Below are 19,045 nucleotides of genomic sequence, written 5' to 3'. Positions count from 1 at the left end.
TTATATGGAAAGTCTAATAATCATAAAGTATCTGCATGTGCAGCAAAGTCCTAAACGATTGTAAAATGGGGATTTCTCTCGTAGGAGATAGGCCTGTGAGACTCAGTGTGTGTTGCTCTGTGAATACAGGCAGTTCTAATATTTGAACTGCTTGTTAAGTGCTGTACTTCTGTTTAAAGGGTTAAGTTTTAAGAATTGTTCTCTCTACAACCAAATAGTGCATTATTCAAAGCCAAGACTTCACAAATAGGTTTTGTGAGACTGTATTCATTAAGCAGCAGCATCTTGACAATAAGTACTTTTAGTGTGTCTGAAACTCCTTGTGTTTACCAATTATCATCTGTGATGCTTGAATTGATTTGTTAATCACAAAGCTGGAGTTCTGTTTTACAGGAATGTATTGACATAGTAATTATAAATGCAAAGTTTTCATCCTTATTGTAATAAAAGTTTTATTATCCAGTATTTGAAAAATATTTTCCACAGTAGACATATTCATATCTTGATACACATGTGTACTCTGTGCAGTTTTCCCAAGAATGTTTCAGCTGAGCAGTGGCTTAATAAAGTATTCAGGTGAAGTAGGAACCTCATTTAGACTTCCAGACTGGCCAGAAAGGTGAATTGTAGAACAGACTTCCCTTACAGTTTGAATTCAGTGAAACTGAATAAGGTTCTTAATTTGTTGTACATCAGTACAGGGTGCTTCAAATTCCTTGTTCTACTTTATAAAGTATCGAGTTTAGGAGTTAAATACTTCTATGGTCCTAGGAAGCAAGGTTTGTTTAGATCTTATTCTGAATTTGCAAATGCATTCCTGCTTCTTTTGTTGCTCTCATCTCGATGTTATGAGAGCAGCTAAAACCCCGTTGCAAGGTGTTTGTATCCTCTTGTAATTGTGGTCTGATAAAATCCTGTGTAAGACTAGGCTGTTGGCATCCAGAAGGCATTTCTCCCTTCTCAAGTAGTTGTGATCAGCAGCTTTTGGGGAGCATGGCTTGCATCACTGAGGCTCAAAGGGCCAGTTTAACATGGTGCCACATACAGGGTAAGGTGTTGCCTGTACAGTTTGCAGAACATGCAGTTAGTGATGGAATGTGCTGGTGTGATTTAATTGAAATAATGCTAAAACTGTGTATTCCTAATCAGGAACTTGCAACCTTATTTCCTGGGGCCTTGGTGGTTGTTAATATTAGACATTTCTTGAACAAAATCATGCATTAGAAATTTTAAAGTAACTAAATAAACAATCTTTTCGGGGAGATCAGAAAGAGAATGTGGGTATGAAATACATTTTGTGCCTGTGTTGGGAGGTTATCAACTCTAAACATTTGATTTATGGGAAATAAATTGTGGAACAAACAGTAGATTGCTTGCAACATGGATGTCAGATCCATGTAGAAATAATGAATATATTAGTGGTTTATATGCAGAATATTGTGTTCTCTCTTAAAATTTAAAAAGTAGAAATCTAAAATGTTCAGGGAGATGCTTTAGCTAAAATTTATCCATCCAGTTTAGGGTGGACCTTTGGCAAAATCTTTGTTCTTGCTTTCTGTGTGTGAAAGAGACAGACATAGTTGTACAATTACATTTTAAGCAAGAGCTAGAGCAACGGATGGATGATGGAATGTGCAATTTCCGCTTGATTCTTTACAAGACTCTTTAGAATTTCTCTCTGATTTTTGAAGTAACAAACCCAGTGCATGGAAAGAGGAATATGGAATGTTCCTACTGCATTTTCACAACTATACCTCTTGGTAGATCGATGCTTCAGAATTTGACTCTGTGCTACCATTGTGATATATTTTTTGATCAAGCAGTTAACACAACATTTTATTACCCAATGAAGCAATGGAGTGGCATAAGGCATGCAGTTTTCTAGTGCCCATGGCATTGCCATACCATTGCTTAGTGTGCTTTGGATTACCAATACTTCCTTGTTTTCATAAACTGAGGGAATGCTGTCTCCTAATGTCTGCCAAGTAGTGACTTAGCCAAAAATTAGCTAAGGATTATGAAAATAACTCTTACATTTTGCCTTTATTTGTACCTGATGCTTTCTGCAGATGTTTCTGTTGTTTCTGATATTAAGATCTGACTCAAGGAAGAAGCATGAATTGTTTGGAAATTGCAATGAATATTGTTTGGAAATTGTCTTTAGTCATTTTCTGTGGTGTCTTGGTATGGCTGGCATTTTTCCTGGATATGACTGTGTGTCTGCATTCAGAATGTGACCGCCCCAAGCTGCTTTTCCTTCAAGTTCTATGAAGTTTTTCTGTGGTAAAGTGCCATTTTTTTTAACCAGTCTTCATTGTGAATCTTCCTGGACAGTTATGAGGAAAGAATAGGATGGCTTCTAACAAACTTCTTTTTCCAGACTTTAAAAAAGTTGCGTTTCTTACAAAGAGTGAGTGATTGGTTGTCCCTTGCCTCTTGTGCAAGAGGGGCACTTGTCTTGCTGTGCAGTAAGTCTGGCAAAACCATACTGACATGTAACAGAAAAGGGCAATAGTGCTTTGTCCAGTATTTTTCTTAACAGGAATGCCCCTTTCTTTCTATTTCTATGGGGGGGGGGGAAAAAGTTAACCTCTGACATGATTCAAATGTGTCCTGGGTAGCCAAGGTGTAAATTTGGGCAAGGCAAGGTAACGAGAGACTGCTGCTGCACAGTGTGGACCCTGATCACCCACCCACAGTGGTGCCTCAAACAGTTGTGGTAAGGATGGCATTTAATAAGGGTAGCTCATTTGGTTTTCCTTCCAAGTGAATAAAGAATACTCAGGAGAAACTGAAAAAATTTATGTCTTCCAATTAACCATGCTAACCTGGTATCTGTATTGTGTTGCTGATGTATTTTCTGGGGTTTGGCCTCACCTGGAGGAGACACCACTTAGTGCTTTATTTCTGCTCCTTATCATAGATCTCTCCTCATGTAGTAGTAGCAATGTTAGCAAGAGCGTGAACAAATCTGTTTATATTTCTGATCTTCTCTTATCAGAGTAATTGCTAAATAAGTGTTGCTGTAACTGCAGTAGTTAAGGTCACTTAAATTTGGCATCTGAGTCTCCCAAACTTCTTGTCTTCCCTTTCACAGCTGCTGGAGATCATCAAACTTAGGGAAATAAAGGATGAGCTTTTTCTTTTTATTGTTTTAAAGAGAAGGCAGAATTAAAATTTCAGGAGTACCTTATTATACAAATGTTTTAGGCATGGTTTGTCATGAACTTAAGTGTACAAAAAGGGCTTGCCCAACATGCACTTAGAAACCCCATGCTGCTGTATTGGGAAATACTCCTGTTAGAGGAGGACACATGTAAAACAGTTCCTTTCTTTCTCAAGGATGTGTACTCAGCATCATAAAATCTCCATGCATTATGAAACATGGTGGTAATAAAAAAAAAAAAAAATAGACTGCTAATCCAGTTTGTCTCTTCTTGAATTTCTTCACTGGTTAAAGGTTTAGTCAAAGGGTTTTCTTGTGTGGTTAGAGTTGCTAGAGGCCAAATTGGAGCTGAAAATCTACAGGGTGTCAATACAAAGTGGAACAGCTCCATGTGACTCAAAGTTTATTTTAAGAGCCCTGTATCACAATTCTTCAGGCTCATCAGTTGTTCTTCCCCTTGATGTACGCTAAGACTTTAATAACAGCCATGGAAATACTCTTCTGAGACTTCTACATTCTGAGAAACATTGTGCTTCCAATCCAAGGAGCTTTTATCTCTTTCAAGATGTTCTGAGAGAACTGAGAATAGTAGAAGAAGAGGAGAAGCAAAGCAGGGCTGCTACAGGAGTGCACTTCCATGGCTCACTAGGATTAGCACTGTCCCTGCTGTTCAAAGAAACTAGCAGCCTGAAGGTTGTAGTCACAGTATGTGTGGTTTGTTTTGATAAAAGATACATGATCTTCTGTGACTCGCTTGAATGAAGTTTAATAGGGTCCAGCATCATCCAGGTGAATGAATCTTGGCAGCTGCTTCCATTGAAAATGTTTTATTTGTAGCCTCCTGGGTGGCATGTTTCAGTCTGTTTAGTTGCAAGATCTTTGTGTCCTGCCAAAATAAAAAAAAAAACAAAAGGAAGTATTTATTCCAAAATGTTCCTCTTGTTTTTTAACCAGAGAAGTGCAAATGTTTTTCTGATATAAAGGGATGAAGATTTTCTGCTAAGCAGAAATATGCTACAGCCACTTTGTGTCTGACGGTATATTATGGCATATTTGACAATGTTGGAAGCCAAGGCATTTGACAATGCACAGCTTGTTTCTCTCAAAATACAGTTTCTGTTTTTGTCAACCTTACGTAAGAGGAGTTAAATGAAACAGGTGAGTTCCAGCAGATGGTACCCCTGACTGTGACGGCATGCACCAGATACCTGTTCCTGTCCCAGTAGTCTCAGGTCAGCTATTTCTTAACCTGTGTTTGTGAGCAGTTGTGTTTTGTACGATCCTCTAGAAGATCTGGGGCTTTTTCAGGCCCATATAAATGAATGTGAGATACTCTGATATGTCTGGGTATGTTGATGTCTCTCTGAATCAGACTTTTGAGGTCTTTTCAGTCACTGATGTCTGAAATAATGGATCTGTAAGGAGACTGCCCTCTGTGACACCTGTGAGTCTCAGCTGGAGGTGCATCATTGTTCTGTGTTCGCAAGAGGTGGGGAAGGATGGGAGAGAAAATGAGGTGAAATGGAAATGAAATAGGTGATTTTTGCTATGTCTCCATTTTAATGAAGCTGGATTTTAAAATATAGTCATGAGCATGATGCCTCCTTACAAAGTTCTTGAGAACATATGACTGGAAAAGAGCTGTAAAATGTGCAGAAGTTTGACAATTAGAGGCCTAATGCTTTTCAGAAAGAGCAATTACAAATGCCTTTACTATATAGGAAAACAGCAGGTTGTGATGCTTGTGTTCTTTTGCAGGGAGACACATAACAAGTATCAATCACTAAAACAGATGCTTAATAACTGGCTTTGGAGGTGAGGCATATGTTTTTGACAATGAAGATGATTAATCTTTTGGACAAGCTACCATTTGGGAAAACATTGTAGCCATCCATTGAGACATTGAAATTGAAAATGTAAATTTTTGCTATAGCTTTCCAAAGGTGGAAATCCTTCCTAGATGAAATTTAATGGCCTGTGACAGGTGCAGCAGGTAATTTTGGTCATGAAATTTAGAAATGCTCTGCCTTCCTAGCTTAGCATTCTGATGTGTTGTTGCCTTTTCCATCTGGAACAGTCTTCTTCACTTACTGGTTTTTTTTCAAGTGTGATGTTGACCTAAGGGTCTAAGAGATCAACTCTCAGAACACTAACTGGTCACATATTGGCATTGCAGAAACTTCTTCCTTCTTCGGAAATGTCTTTAATAGGCAGCTTTTCTTTTATTTGTGCTTCTTGATTTTTTTCACATTGTTCAAAACTCACTAACTTCCTGTGGTAGTGTTTTAGGAAAGAGCCATTTCTTAGGCTTTTGACAGGTGTGGATGCAGTTTGTCCTTTTTCTTGTTGCAATAAGCCATATTAGAAACAGGGTTTGGTCTTTAACTTACTGATAGTTTAACTATTTCTTATTTATGGTTTCAGGCTGTACTCAGAAATATTTTGTTGCCTTCACCAATGCATTAAGTTGTACTCCTAATATAACTCTCTGTTAATTCTTCATATTGTGGAGATTTCTCATTATTATAAGGTTGACAGCTCAGCTATCTTTTTAAAAGACCTAGGAGATTGAGGGGATAGAAATCTTACCAGTTTTTTGTGTAGTGGTTCATTTCCTTCCCCACTGTGTGGATTTTGATGTAGTATCAGAGGTAGTTTTAAATTCCTATAGTTGAGATTTAACAGCAGAACTGAGCAGGCTGGCATGGTGGCTGTGACTTGACAGGCTGCTTTCTTTCCTTTTCACTTTCTTGCATGCCTGCAATCCTTGTCAAAAGAGTGTGGATCACAGGTGCTAAATGGGAGATGGGCAGCAGCTCCTTTCCTTGGGGCACAGGAATTTTCCTTTTGAGAGGAGTTCCCAGAGACAGCAGGACTCCTGGCAAGTGCTGCAGAAAGGCACAGCTCCTGTGAAGTGATGGAAACAGCAGTGAAGAGAAGCCCCAGAGACTCCATAGGAAGAGAAGCAGCTAAATTAATCTACAGAATGACAAACCTGCTGAGCCCAAAAGGATTCACTGGCAGGGAACCAGTGGGCAGGAAAAGGCGCTTTTTTTTTTTGGTTGAGTGAATTCTCTTTTCTCAGCTGACTTATAATAACACATACTTTGATGAAACTTAGATTTTTGGATTTAGCAACCCCTGGATTATTTTTGGTAACTTGTTGTAGGACAAACTCAGCTCTAGCCCAGGCCAGCTTGGAGTTCTAGGAGAGCATCACACAGCAGTTAAGTAGGAGCAGTGGACTCAAGTGCTTCAGGACTTGGACTACAAAATCTGTAGTTGCTGTGGAATGTACCCATGTCAAGAGTTAAAAATTTTAATAGTTGCGTGGAATTAGATTAATACTCTTTGTGCTGTCCTGTATATGGACTCATTTTCTCCTTTATTCTTTATTGGAGAAGGTAAGAATGAAATAGCATACAGTTACTGTCTTAGTGATGTGTAAGTTAAGGACAGCTTGGATCAAAGAAGATTTATTTTGTGCTTAAGGGAACTGGATGGATATTTTACCTCTACAAGTTTGTTCAGACACTTTTTGAATGCTTGAAAATTTGGAACATGCAAAACCATGAGCTTTTATCAGTGTCTAAGCTAGAAAGTCTGTATACAAATGTATCGAATATGCAGGGGGAATTGTTATTGTCATGGCATTAATACAGTTGCCATACATCAGTACTCTTTGATTAGGCATGTGGACTTTAATTGACTGCTTAAGGGGTTAGTGTATATCTGTTCAACAGTCCAGCACACCAAGTGAAATAATTGGTTAATAGCTAGTTCTAACTGTAGCTGTATGTTGTAGCTTGGCGGGGGGGCGGGGGGGGTGTAAATTGCATTTTTATTCCAAGGCATAATATGACTCTTTTTTTGTTCCTGTTAAATCATTGATGTATAACAGAGGAAGCTGCTCTGAAGTTCTGCTAGTTACATACATACTTAAATGGTGTGTTGCTTCCAGAGTAATGACAGGAATGTAGGAACTTTCCTAAAGGAAATTGAGCACAATAATGCAAATTGAATGTAATTCCATTGGGTAGGAAATGTAGTGAATAGCTGAATTGTGAGAGAACAGAGGTATTGTAGTGGCTGTTCAGCTTTTAATTAAAAATCAAAGGAGTCATATAGTTTTTCCAGTTCTATGCACCATGAAAAAAGAGCAGTTGGTACTTGATTTGTAAAATCCATACCATGTCTTCATAGGAGAATGCAGGGGGAAATGTGCAACATCTTAGAATTAACTTAGAAATTTTGTGGGATTTTTGAAACAAATGGTTGCTAGAAATCATTTTGATATCTATCAGTGTCCCATATTTTATGTAAGGACAAGTTTGAACTGGACCTGTGTGAATTCAGAGGATTTGCTGCTACAAAATTGAGAGAGTCATACCGGACTTAACTTTTGGAATATTGGAATTTATTTGATTTATTTAGTACTCGGCTTGTCGTTTTCAGTCAATTCAATTGTCTTTCAAATGAGGCTCCAAAAATTCTATCACTCTAAAAAGATGAAGTATGTGTGCTCTAGGAAAAACTCCAAAACTTGGGTTTTTCTGGTTTGTACAGGGAGATTTTTGCAGAAATAAGAGAGGAGAGAAATGTCCCTGCAGCAGTTTTAGACGTTTTTTGATATGTGAGCAGGGATATCTAGAAGCCTTAGATAGCAAATACCTTACCAAAAAGGGAAGCTTGGAAAAGAATTTATTGTAAATGCCAAGATTAGATGTTGCACTCCTGGCAGTTGTTGAGACAGAAAGCAAAAAAAAAATTTAAGGTGTTTGTGTTATTGCCACATCTTTTTTTCACAGTTGCTGTAGCAGCCATGGGAAGGGAGCAGCAGCTGGATCACACTGGCAGTAGGAGAAAGGAGCTGACTAAAAACCCCCTTGATCTTCAAAACCCTGCTCAGAATGGCTGTACTGGAAGAGAACTGTATAATACAGGAGGATTGCCTTCAGAAGCTTGCCATGCAGAACAGCTTTGTGCTGTAATTCCAGCTTTTCCAGCACAATACAAGTCAATGCTTGATCTAACTGGTATCACTTATGGAAATTGAATGTTCACAGCAGCAGTTCTCACATCCTCTTGTATTTTTATTTTCATTTATGTTTTCATGCGCAACAAATAACCTATTTTATTGTGATTTTTTTGTGGTAGTGGTATAGATTTGATACACAAGGGTATCCTTGGGATTCTGTTCTGTTTACAAGTCTGGTTACAGAAAACCCATTTTGAAATGTGGCCACTAATTGGTAAAGCTGTGATAATTTCATCCTATAGATATACCAAATGAAAAGTGGTTTTCAAATGAAGATAGCTTTTTAATGATTACCGACATGTATATGTCAATCACTTTGAGAGTTGTTAATAGGGAAAATACTCTATCTTGGTCTGCAGTGCATCAGAGGCAGGATTCAGATTATAACTGGCTAGAGGGAAGGGCTTCTCTCATCTTCCTCCCATGCCCCAGCTACCTGTTAGGGGAGCTTAAACCCATGTTTTTTAATGATTTCAGATGATATCCAGGGCATTTCTCACATAGGGAAGCTGATAACCTGCAGAGGCTTTGATGAGCTGGTGAGAGGTTTTCATGTCTCGTTCCACCTTGCTGTGGCACATCAGAGCCTTTCCTTTGTGCACCCAACAGCCTTGCTTAGGGCTGGTTCTGTGGTAGGAGCTCTGTAGAAAGTTATCTTGGTTGTAACAGGCTTAGGTGTGGGTGTTTCTGCTTTTAAATTTTAAAAGCTACATCAGTGTTTTACAATAGAATGTAGCCTGGTGAAATGAGGGCAGGGGAGCTTTATTTAGGGTCCCATATCGGTTTCATGAATGTTTAGGTATGGCTTTTGTAGTTTTTGCTGTTCTGTCTCTCCTGGCCTATGCTCTCCCCTACTGTGGGAAGTGTGACTTAATAGCCAGTAAAGTAAGTAAAACAAGTGAAAAATGTACTATGGGACTCTGAATTTTCTTTATCAAAGACTTCACTGTTATAAAATGCTGATTCCATATTTTGCTAGTCTTTACTAAGTATCTTGTATCCTGGTTTTTCCCCAAGTGTTCATATCTTAATGTTTTTGCAGTTGGGCTGCATTTCTCTTGGCTGTGACTGTATGGTCATTACTGTGCCCTAAGAGAAGGTCAGCTGCATTCTTTCAGCATTTTTGGTTTTTCGTGCACTTGCAGTCCAGGCTTCTGTGAAGAAACATCTGTTTGCTCTCGGACTATGTTAATACATGCAATCACCTCAAAACATATTTAAAAATGCTATCTGTGGTTTTCCTCTGTATGACAAGAATGATTCATGGTTTTATTCCTGGCTGTTTTGAACAGGTAAAAGTTTGCTCTGTCCACTGCAGGTTTAGTTTACTTCCAATCTGAGCTTGAAAGATACAGAGATTTGGTGGGGGTTTTTGATTTTGGGGTTTTTTTTAGTGGTTATTTCCTGTAGAACAGCTTACAGCCAAGACAGAACAGAGATCATGTGGAATTTTTTCAGGCATATTAGTGGGGGCTTGTGTTGGGTCTGGAGTTTGTTTCCTTGGAAACAAACCCCGTGGAGCTGGGCTTGTAGGAGCTTCACTCTTTGGTTGTAGTGCCTGTATGACCATACCTCACCAGCCCTCCCTGTGGGAACTCTTGGAGTGGTAGGGTTGGAACACCTGGGTCTTGTGGATTCAAACTAATGTCTGAAGAGTAAAGGAGCTCCATCTGCTCCTGGTTTGGAGTATATTTATTGGTGTACGCATGCTTTTGAGAAGCTTCAGAACTCAAGATGGAATTTTCCCACTTGGCAGTTGTGCTTTTGCTCATTATGTGTGTGCAAGAGCATTGTCCATCGTAAAAATGAAATACCAGTCTTCGTGAAAGTGAATTCAATATTTTGTCTAACTGAAATTTAGGAAATGTTAGCAAGACTACAGTTTTGTAGTATAACCTGAGTTATTGTTATACCTTTTTTCTTTTTTTTTTTTTTCCTGGTGTTTGGTAATACATTTTTCCTCTAGGAATGAAAAAAACAGTGTACATCTTAAAGAATATGGCAGAATATCTAGCAACAGACTTAAGAAAAGCAAAATAGAACTGTCCAAATGAGTCCAGCAGGTTTTTACTGCTCTAATATTTATGGGAAAGTGAATGGTTACAGGGTTGAACCTGTGTTTGAAGTAGAGATCCCTGTAACATGCACATGAAAAGGGGTGTCCTTTGACTCTTTTTGCTAGGTGGAAAGTGTTTAATTAGAAAGTTTACCAAATGAAAGAATACCTGATAAACTTTTCATCTCATTAGGAAAGGAGGGATTGATTCAAACCCTAACCTGGCAAGAAGAAGTTGATGGGATGAAGCTATTATTAAGATTACTCCACAAAAGGCTGTGGAGTGGCAATGCAGGTTTTGAATCTATTGGTCTCTCTAAACAGCCAGTACAACATTTGGACCTTTTTTATAACAGAATTGTGTTTGGAGTGCATTTAGAAGTAATATTCCCTAATTTAGTTAAGTGTTTGCCAAGCATGACCTCACCAAAACTCGACCACAATGGTGTTTAACTGGAATAACATGTTCTCCAAAGGCAGCAATGGCAGTGTGGTGAAGAGCAGGTAATACAAGGTCCCCTCCAGAAATTGTGGATTGTTGTGTGTATTGATTTCCCATCATCAGTCAGCACAAGTTGATTGCTGCTATCTCAACAGACAGAGATTTTAACCAAGAAAACAAAGGAGGGAAAAGTAAAAGGTGAATAAAAAGTAAAAGTAAATGGCGTTGAGTAGGAAGAGAGTAGGAGATCAGTTACTGGCTGCAAAATGAGCTCTAGAATCAGAATGATATTTCATGAAGTTAAATTTATTGAAGAATGTAAACAGAAAGAACTCCTAATTTCTGTGAAGATAATTTTCATCCATTTTAAAAGATCAAAACAAGCTTTAGTGTTGAAGGAAGATGTTTAATATGTAATTTTTCTCTCCTTATTAACTTATTGTGATGGTTCTAGGTGAGACTGAATGCATTTGCAGGGCTGAATGACCTCGGCCTGTTCAGCCATCGTAGGGGTCACTGCATCTAAATTGTGGCAAAGCCAAACACTGGGTTTCAACAGGATACATTAGGTATTCATTTGGAACTGGAGTAAGATAAAGTATACTGCCTGTGCCTGACTGGGGATGGCTCACTCTGGTGTGTGTGGGTTTACTCAAAACCAGAGAATGTCCTTGTGAAATGCAGCTGTGGCGGCAGGGGAACTGTGCTGCTTTCTTAGAGGTCATTGCTGCAGTGGAGTTAAAGAGGAGGAGAGAAGCATTTTTATGTACTCTACATAATCTTCTAATAGTGGAACTGAAAACAGCCTCCCTGATAGACATAAGCACTGCAAAATGCCTCTTCCTTCACCAGAACTCATGGGGTTGCTTGGGAAAATGGGGAAGTTGCTCAGAGTCCTTGGGGAAGAAACTGTCCTTTAGTCTGCATGGCCGAGTATCTGCGCTCAGGTTGCTCAAGGCATCTTTATTAAATGTGTTGAGTGGTGAAAAAAATGTTATACAGAGCTTCTTGTGTGTAGCATCTAGACTTGGCATTGCTTGAAACTTTTGTTTGTGAGAGAGGTTAAAATTTAATCCTATTACTAGATTTGGTTCAGGGATAATTTTTGAGCCTCTTATCTAAAAGTTTTTTATCCATCTAATATATTTTCTCGCTATGACTTAGGCTTATCTTTGCTTTATGTAATGTGATTTGCAAGACAAAGTTGGAGAATATCTGGCTTTTAGGTCACTGATTACAGTTCCTGTGGTGGAATGTATTTGGCAAATAAAAATCCGAGAGAGCTTTTAAAAATTCAGATGAAAATTGAACTTACCCACCTTAAATATATTACATTTGTTAAAAATCTCTATCAGGTGGTATGGTTGAGAAACCCATCTAAAATACTTCTAAAAAGATAATTGTTCCACATTCTTTGAAAAAGAGTTTTAGTATCTATGAAATACCTCTATTTTAGTTTAAAATATGCAGTGAAGCACACATTATTGCCATATACTATATTTTAGTGATTGATCATTAATTGTAGGTTTGTAGTTTGGCAGTCTTGTTTTTTGTAGTGCCTCACTTGCCTGTTCCTCAATACTTGTTGACTTTTAAAACATGTCTCAAGATTGAAACTTCAGTTTCTGTATATAACCTTGTCTACCATATTATCACATACAAATGAATGCTGATTCTTAGCTGAAACAGAAGGTGTTTGACTTGTTTGTCAAGTAGCTGTTATTCACCACCTGTGTCTAAAGGCAATTGGGTTTTTCTTAAAAGAGAATGTCTCTATGGCCACGGCAATTTGAGAAGTGTCTGTGGATGCCAGAAAGGTTTAAGCTCCAGTGTTCCATGCATTGTGCTGTGAAACTTGTAGTTTTGCACTTTTGTTTTTTTCTTTCCTGGGTTATTCCTGAAAAACAACATGAACTGCCCAGGATGAGGCTGGGTGGTGCTTCTCAAGTCTTACATAGTCATGCCTTGACCAAAGCATCTTCCTTAAGATGGGGATCAAGTTTGCTATGTGATGCTTTTGTGGTATTGCAAAACTCTGAGATTGGAAGTGAAGCCCATGACCCTCATTCCTTGCATTGCTTCCATCTGCAAGGCAGTTGTGGTTTGTGTCCTGCTCTTGGTTGGGTGCACCATGCCTGTAATTAAGGGCAGTGAGGATAGAGCCGAGAATAGATAATACTGTTGTGTCCTATGGATGAAGTGGAGCCAAGAGAGAGCAACTGAGGGTCTTTAAAAGCCTAGGTCATTGTAGAGAAAATGCCATTGCTTTTCCAGAGTAATTTAGTATTCATTAGACACCTGAGGCTTTAGTCCCTGTTTACTTGAATTTTGTTTTCTTTGTGATTCCACTTGGTTACTTGTGGAATATTTTTTGCCTTCTCTTACCTATCAATTTTGTGTTATTACATGATCATAACATGGAACAATTAAATAGAGGTTGAGAATTTAGATGCTGTCCAGTGTGCCTCGATCCACAGGAGCAGTTCAGAGCTGTGAGATAGGGGTCCTGTGTGATTCCAACCTCAACTGAGGTACTGTAAAGCATTAGGGAAATTTAGATTGTGACTGGAGAGTGGTGCAGAGGTGTGTGCTTTAGACCCTTACAGGATGGCAAAAGTAAAATAAACAACAGTGTTTTCAAGTATAGTGAAATAGCAATAAACCTGGTGTTTCAGGAAAATCTAAAGGGGTGCAGTGTTACAGCCCAGCAGAGACTTGGCTGTGGGAGGAACCTTAATGTGAGACAGCCTGAAAGCTCAGGTGAAGGCTTTCCATGAGGAGTATGTGGCACCAGCATTCACTAAATCATCTCAGATTACTAAGAGAGAGAATCATTCTCCAGTTTGAATCATGTAAATTCAGATTTTAGGGAAAGAAAGTATATCAGATTACAAATTTGGATGGTTTTTTACCTTCAGACATGCACTCTTGTTAGTCTTTCGTGTTAGCAACTGCTTGTCTCAGCCTGTCCATCCTGATTTGATTGTTATTTGTTCCAAGGCTTGATTAGAAGTGATGCGCTGCTGGAGTGTCTCTGCATATTCTGAAGGTGTCACTATCTCACAGAGGAATCCTGTAGGCTGAAATAACTCCCTTACTCCTTCTTTACATGGTGCTCTTTATGGTTGTTGTAATGACTGTAAGTTGTTTGTTACTAATCAAATGAACCTTTGATACATATTCATGTGCAGATGGCAAGGGCTCATCTCTGAACCCTGCCAATCCTTTGCAGTTGGTTAAGTGTCAATGTACAAAATTCTCTCGTTTGAATAAGGCATTTTTGATCAATAATCATGACTATTACTGAGTGTTGACATCACTTTTATTCATGAGTTTTGATAGCAGCACCAATTAAAGTAGCAGCATCTAATGTATCATTAGAGATAAATTTTATTCTTGGGATGATTTCTGTACTGAGTGCATTTTCTCATATGAGGTCATGACACTATCAGCTGCTTCAAATCCCACTCTGTATCAATGTGTTCACTATCAATGTTGTGATAAGAGATATCAGTTAGCTGGGGTTGAGTTATGTGTGATTCAGAGATCTTAATCTATTATTTACTGATTGGAAAACTTTATATTGTTTGAGCTCTTTTCCTAAGTAAACCCAGGACTGAAGAGTTGAAATTATATTTTGATGTTAAATGCATTTGCTTACTACTTTCTGTCTGGATACAGAGCAAGTCTAGTTTATTACTGGGAAGTAACATGTCCATTTAGAAAATGACTTAGGCTACAATATTTTTGTTGGCAAATTTATATTCCAGGCATAACGGTTCTGTTCTTTTTCTAAACCCATTTGTGGAAAGATGAAATCACCATTAATCATGTTTCAAGGGCTGTGATGGTGCAATTACTCTGTTTTATGCAGCTGTGGGCTGTAGTGTGTAGGCAGACTGTCATCTGCAACCTGGCCTTTTTAAAGTAATTTCTTATAAATCACAAACATAACCAAACTTTTATCACCAGATAAAAACAATGCTTTTCTTTAAAATTGGCCCCAAATTAGTAACCTAACCTGTCAGAATGTTTCAATCAAAATTTCCATCTAAACAGGAGGAAAAAAGGTTGTGCTTCCTTAAATCAACTTAAGGCAAGCAGGTGGCAGGCTTACAAAGAGAGGCTTGAATTCCAGTTTTGGTTTCATGGACTACTACATTTAGAGAACCTGCACTGAAAAATTGGTGTGTCCAGCTGCTTAAATATAGTGATGTGGCTGTTCCTCTGGGGGTGAGGAGCAGGGGCCAATCAGTCCCTTAGCTTTTCAAAGGTTTTAAATAATCAAACTGTGGTAAGCCATAGAACAAAGTTTTTGCTTCCTGAAATGTTCAGGCTTAGTCTGTATGATGCCTTGAAATATGTTTTTAGGCAGGGGGGTTCTGAGGTTGGACATAGGATTGCCTCCAATGTGCAGATGTTTGGAAGTCCAATCAAAAAGAAGTTACCATACATGATGGAGGCTTGTGTTGGCTATTTTAAAACAGTCTTAATTTATTTACAGTGATTTGGAATTCAGTAAAGCCTGAAAACCATGGGGGAGTGAATAATTAGTATGAGAGTTGAGTAGTTGAGTCTAACCACAGCCTTGCATTTCTATTTGCGTGTCAGTTTGGCAAGCTGGTAATTTATGGATGTTCCTCTTAAAGCTCTTAACTTTCAGCTTTGTTTAGTTAAGATACTAAGCACAAAATTATCCTTTTTGTAATATAAAACGTTTCCCAATGCTGGGAAATCAATTAACTCAAGTCATATACATGAGGTTCCCTCCCCACACACTTCCTGCATTGTTTGTGTCTATCCTTCACCTTCCCTGTCTCCTCTAGCTCTATTTCTACCTCTACAGGTGTCTTCAGACAGTGTTTATAATCACTGTCTTCTTTACCTACTGATGTAGCAAATAATGTCTGGAGTACACCCAGAAATCTCTCAGTACAAGTGTAGTGTTGTTTGGGGCTCTTTGGTGATTTCCATCTCCAAATGAAATTTTTTAGTGATATTTCATGAAAGTTCCCGTTAAATGTGTAACAGTTCCTCTGAAGTGTTTGATTCCTGGTTTGACAGTTCTATGACTTTCCTACCCCTACACCACATTTCCTGGTCAGAGGGATGGATTTGCAGCGTGTCCTCACGGCACCACTGGTGTTCCCTGCTGCAGAGACTGCTGTTTGCACCACGAGTGTGGCATATTCTGGGCTGACTTCAGCTGCCTGCATGAATTCTGCAGTCCATATCCAAGAGGAGCATTTCAGGGGAATGCAAGCAGTGCTAGGAGCTTGCCAGGCTACAGCAGCTGTATGAGGAAACCATCCTTGCCAGATGGTAAATCCTGCAGTGCCCAGGGTCACAATATAAACCTTTTCTTACAGTGAGGAGGCGCCCTGTGAGAATAAATTCAGCACAGTGCTCAACAGTTTTAGAGGGAAAAGCTGCTCTGGGAGACAGAGGTGTTTTTCCAAAATGGTCCTGCATGAGTCATTTGGAGCTGCAAGCAATACTATAATTACATTAGAAATTGTAGAGAGGAAGGAGTTCTGAATCCCAGCTTCTAAATCGAGAACTCTGTGTTTCTTGACTGCAAAACAACTGTTTCTGAGCCTTGCATTGTTCCCCATCTCAGTCCCTCTGCAGCCTGGAGTCAGGGAATAGACTAGCTGAAGGAAAGATTGCTTGCCTGCTTTTGTGGCTCTCCTGGATATAGTGCTGCTAAGACCCAGCCTGAAGTACACAATGCAGAGAAATTGTGTATTGGTGCACTCTGCATGTATACACACACAGGAATATATGCTTGCACGTGCACCTTGCACTCCTTTTTTAAAGACATAAGGGAAAGTAATTCACTGCCTTATGCATTTTTTTTTTTTAGAGTGATGTATTGGTGCAGATTTGTCATGTTCTTTCAATCTCACAAGGCTGTCATGAACTGCTTGAAATTATTTCATCTCATAGATGTTTTGGAGCTGGCATGTGGGTAGGCATAGATCAAAAAAGCTTTTTTAAAACCTTTAAAATGGATGAAAATGTTCCAACAGTCCAAGATTTTGTTTTTGGTTTTTTTTACTGATACCATAGACATTTTAAGATTTCTCATCCTGCTGTTGTCTAGCAGCATATAAATATTGGCTGGTCAGGGAATTTTTCTTGGTTTAGTGGCATCTTTTGTAATGCCCATTAAAATGCACTGAGATGAGCTTTTGCCTTTGTTTGTAAACAACTATCTCTAGCAGATGTGTATCTGCACATTGGCTTACAAGAGAATGAGGGCTCTGTAGGTGTGCAAGGACTGGCTGTGGAGGGAGAACTTGGGTGATCTTTTCTTAGATAATGAGCTGGCTTGCTGTCCATTGTAAAGCCAGGAGCTGTGTGTTGGCTGTCCCGGCAGAGCTCTATGGATTTCTTGTTTGATAACTGGCTTGATTCAATTCCTTGTAAACATTTTTGGAGAAGATTAATAAATGAGGTATAGTAATGAAAGACTTGTATTTGTACATAGTACTTGCTTATCATACAGCTGAACATAATCCAGTTTCTGTCAGTTTCCCTATTTAACTTGCACTCTCAATTAAATACCAGCCACCAACAGCTGAAAATTCCTTTGAGTCTCTTTCCAATATTTCCAGGAGTATTTTGCTTATTTATGAAGCTTGATGTGCTCATACACTCTCCATTATTCATGTCTGAGGCATAGATGACATGTAATGGTCACATAAGAAGTGTAGTACTTTATCTTAACTCTCAAATCTGCATTTTATGCTTTTTCTTTCATTTTTTTAATGAAAAATTCTGTTGTCCAGCATTCTTGCAGCATATAATTTGTCTATGTGGTTGTTTTTGAGTGAGAATAAGAGTGGAAGGAGCAGGAAAAAAATGTAATGATGTTACCAAGAAAAACAAGATATGAAATGTATTGTCCGAAAATAAGATGGGTTCACTGAGTGTTTTGTTCATTGTGGCAGTTAATTCAACCCTGATCACAGCAGTGGAGGCTCATCAGTGAGTCACACAGAGCTGTCTGTGCTAAGCAGAATAATTCACATTAGCCAGTGACTTTTGCAAGCTGACTGAAGTGCCCTGTGCTCCTTCCCAGTGTCAGTAGGGGAGTACAAAGGAATGATCTCTGGAGTCCCTCAGCTGCTGACCTGCCAGTGGTGATGCACTGCCTGAATACCTGGGGAGACAAACCAAAATGCGTGCACCTGTAGGAATAAAATGGAGATGTAACGTCCTGGGATATTGCGTGTTTCTCTAGTCAAAGATACCTTCAGAATATTCCTGGCAGAAATTTCTCTCATGCAGAAGAATCAAGCAATATTCTACTTGGATGTTACTTTCCTGTGTAAGAGTGACTGCATCTTTAGTCTCAGCTTTGCAGATACTTTATTACCTAAAGTGTGAGAAATTACTATGTCTAATTTGGGAACTTTATTTTCTTTCCCCCTTAGTCTTTTCTTTTTATAGAGGACAATGTGGTTTTGAAGTGTAAAAAGTCATAGCTGGTTTCCCTTGAGATGCTCTAACTTCCTGCTCCCTGAATTAACCTTAAGAAAATAGTTTGGCTTAGTGGATTTAGGGTTTTTTTACCAGTTGCTTTACTCCCTTTTATTTCATTGAAAGCTCTTACCACCAAGTTGCATACAGTATTTAAAGCCTGCATGGGCAGCAGGTTGTTTAGGCAACCTTAGACTTTTCATGAGGTTTCTTTTCAACTGATATCTAATTCATGGTCTGGCTGCTTCCTTCCATAATCTGCTATAGCTCATTGTTTTATGGGATTACTCTAACATTTATATTGCAGGGTGGTTTAATTCCTTTGAGTATAGCCTTGCTTTCTCTCTTCTGTCACCCGCAGTGGAATTTACTTTAGACCTTTACGTATTAACTTTATCAATTTTCCATGATTATTTCACGTAACACCACAGATACAATCGGTTTTATTTTGAAACTGTCTTGTCAGCACTACTCTGTGGGTATGTAAGTAAATCCAGTTGTATTGTGAAATACATAGATACCATGTTCCTGAGACATACAGGACTTTTATTCTCATCTGTAGAAAAGCAGAGTCTCTCAGGTCTGTTGAACCAGAGTATTTATAACAATTATTTTTATGACCTTGCAAAAGGAGAAGGTTAAGTACTTTGCAGAACAAAGAGGAGATTATTAATCACATTAAAATTCTGTAATATTTCAACAGGGAATTCATCTATGAACTGGAGAAAATAGAGATGGGGTAAACAAGTTTGGAAAGACTGCTTGCTTAGCTGTGGCTGTGGGGGACTTTGCTGTGAATTTAAGGTTTGGAATTATTTTTTTTTTAAATGGCATAATCCAAGGTAAGTGTATACG

At 38.7% G+C, this 19,045-nt stretch overlaps 1 protein-coding gene across 4 annotated transcripts in view; it reads left to right on the top strand.

The window, feature by feature from the left end:
* Positions 1-19,045, top strand: part of GULP1 (GULP PTB domain containing engulfment adaptor 1) — a 145,668-nt gene that overhangs the window by 26,107 nt on the left and 100,516 nt on the right. The window contains exon 3 of one of the 4 annotated variants that reach the window (XM_059853462.1): positions 9,247-9,303. The exons of the other annotated variants lie outside the window; for them this stretch is intronic. The gene's annotated coding sequence lies outside the window, so the exon portion shown is untranslated. The remainder of the gene's footprint in view (positions 1-9,246; positions 9,304-19,045) is intronic. 4 annotated transcript variants of the gene reach the window in all.

The sequence above is a fragment of the Haemorhous mexicanus genome, chromosome 8, assembly GCF_027477595.1.
Source record: "Haemorhous mexicanus isolate bHaeMex1 chromosome 8, bHaeMex1.pri, whole genome shotgun sequence".
Lineage (NCBI taxonomy): Eukaryota > Metazoa > Chordata > Aves > Passeriformes > Fringillidae > Haemorhous > Haemorhous mexicanus.
The sequence above is the reverse complement of the archived record's forward strand: the minus strand, read 5'-3'. Positions and strand labels throughout refer to the sequence as shown.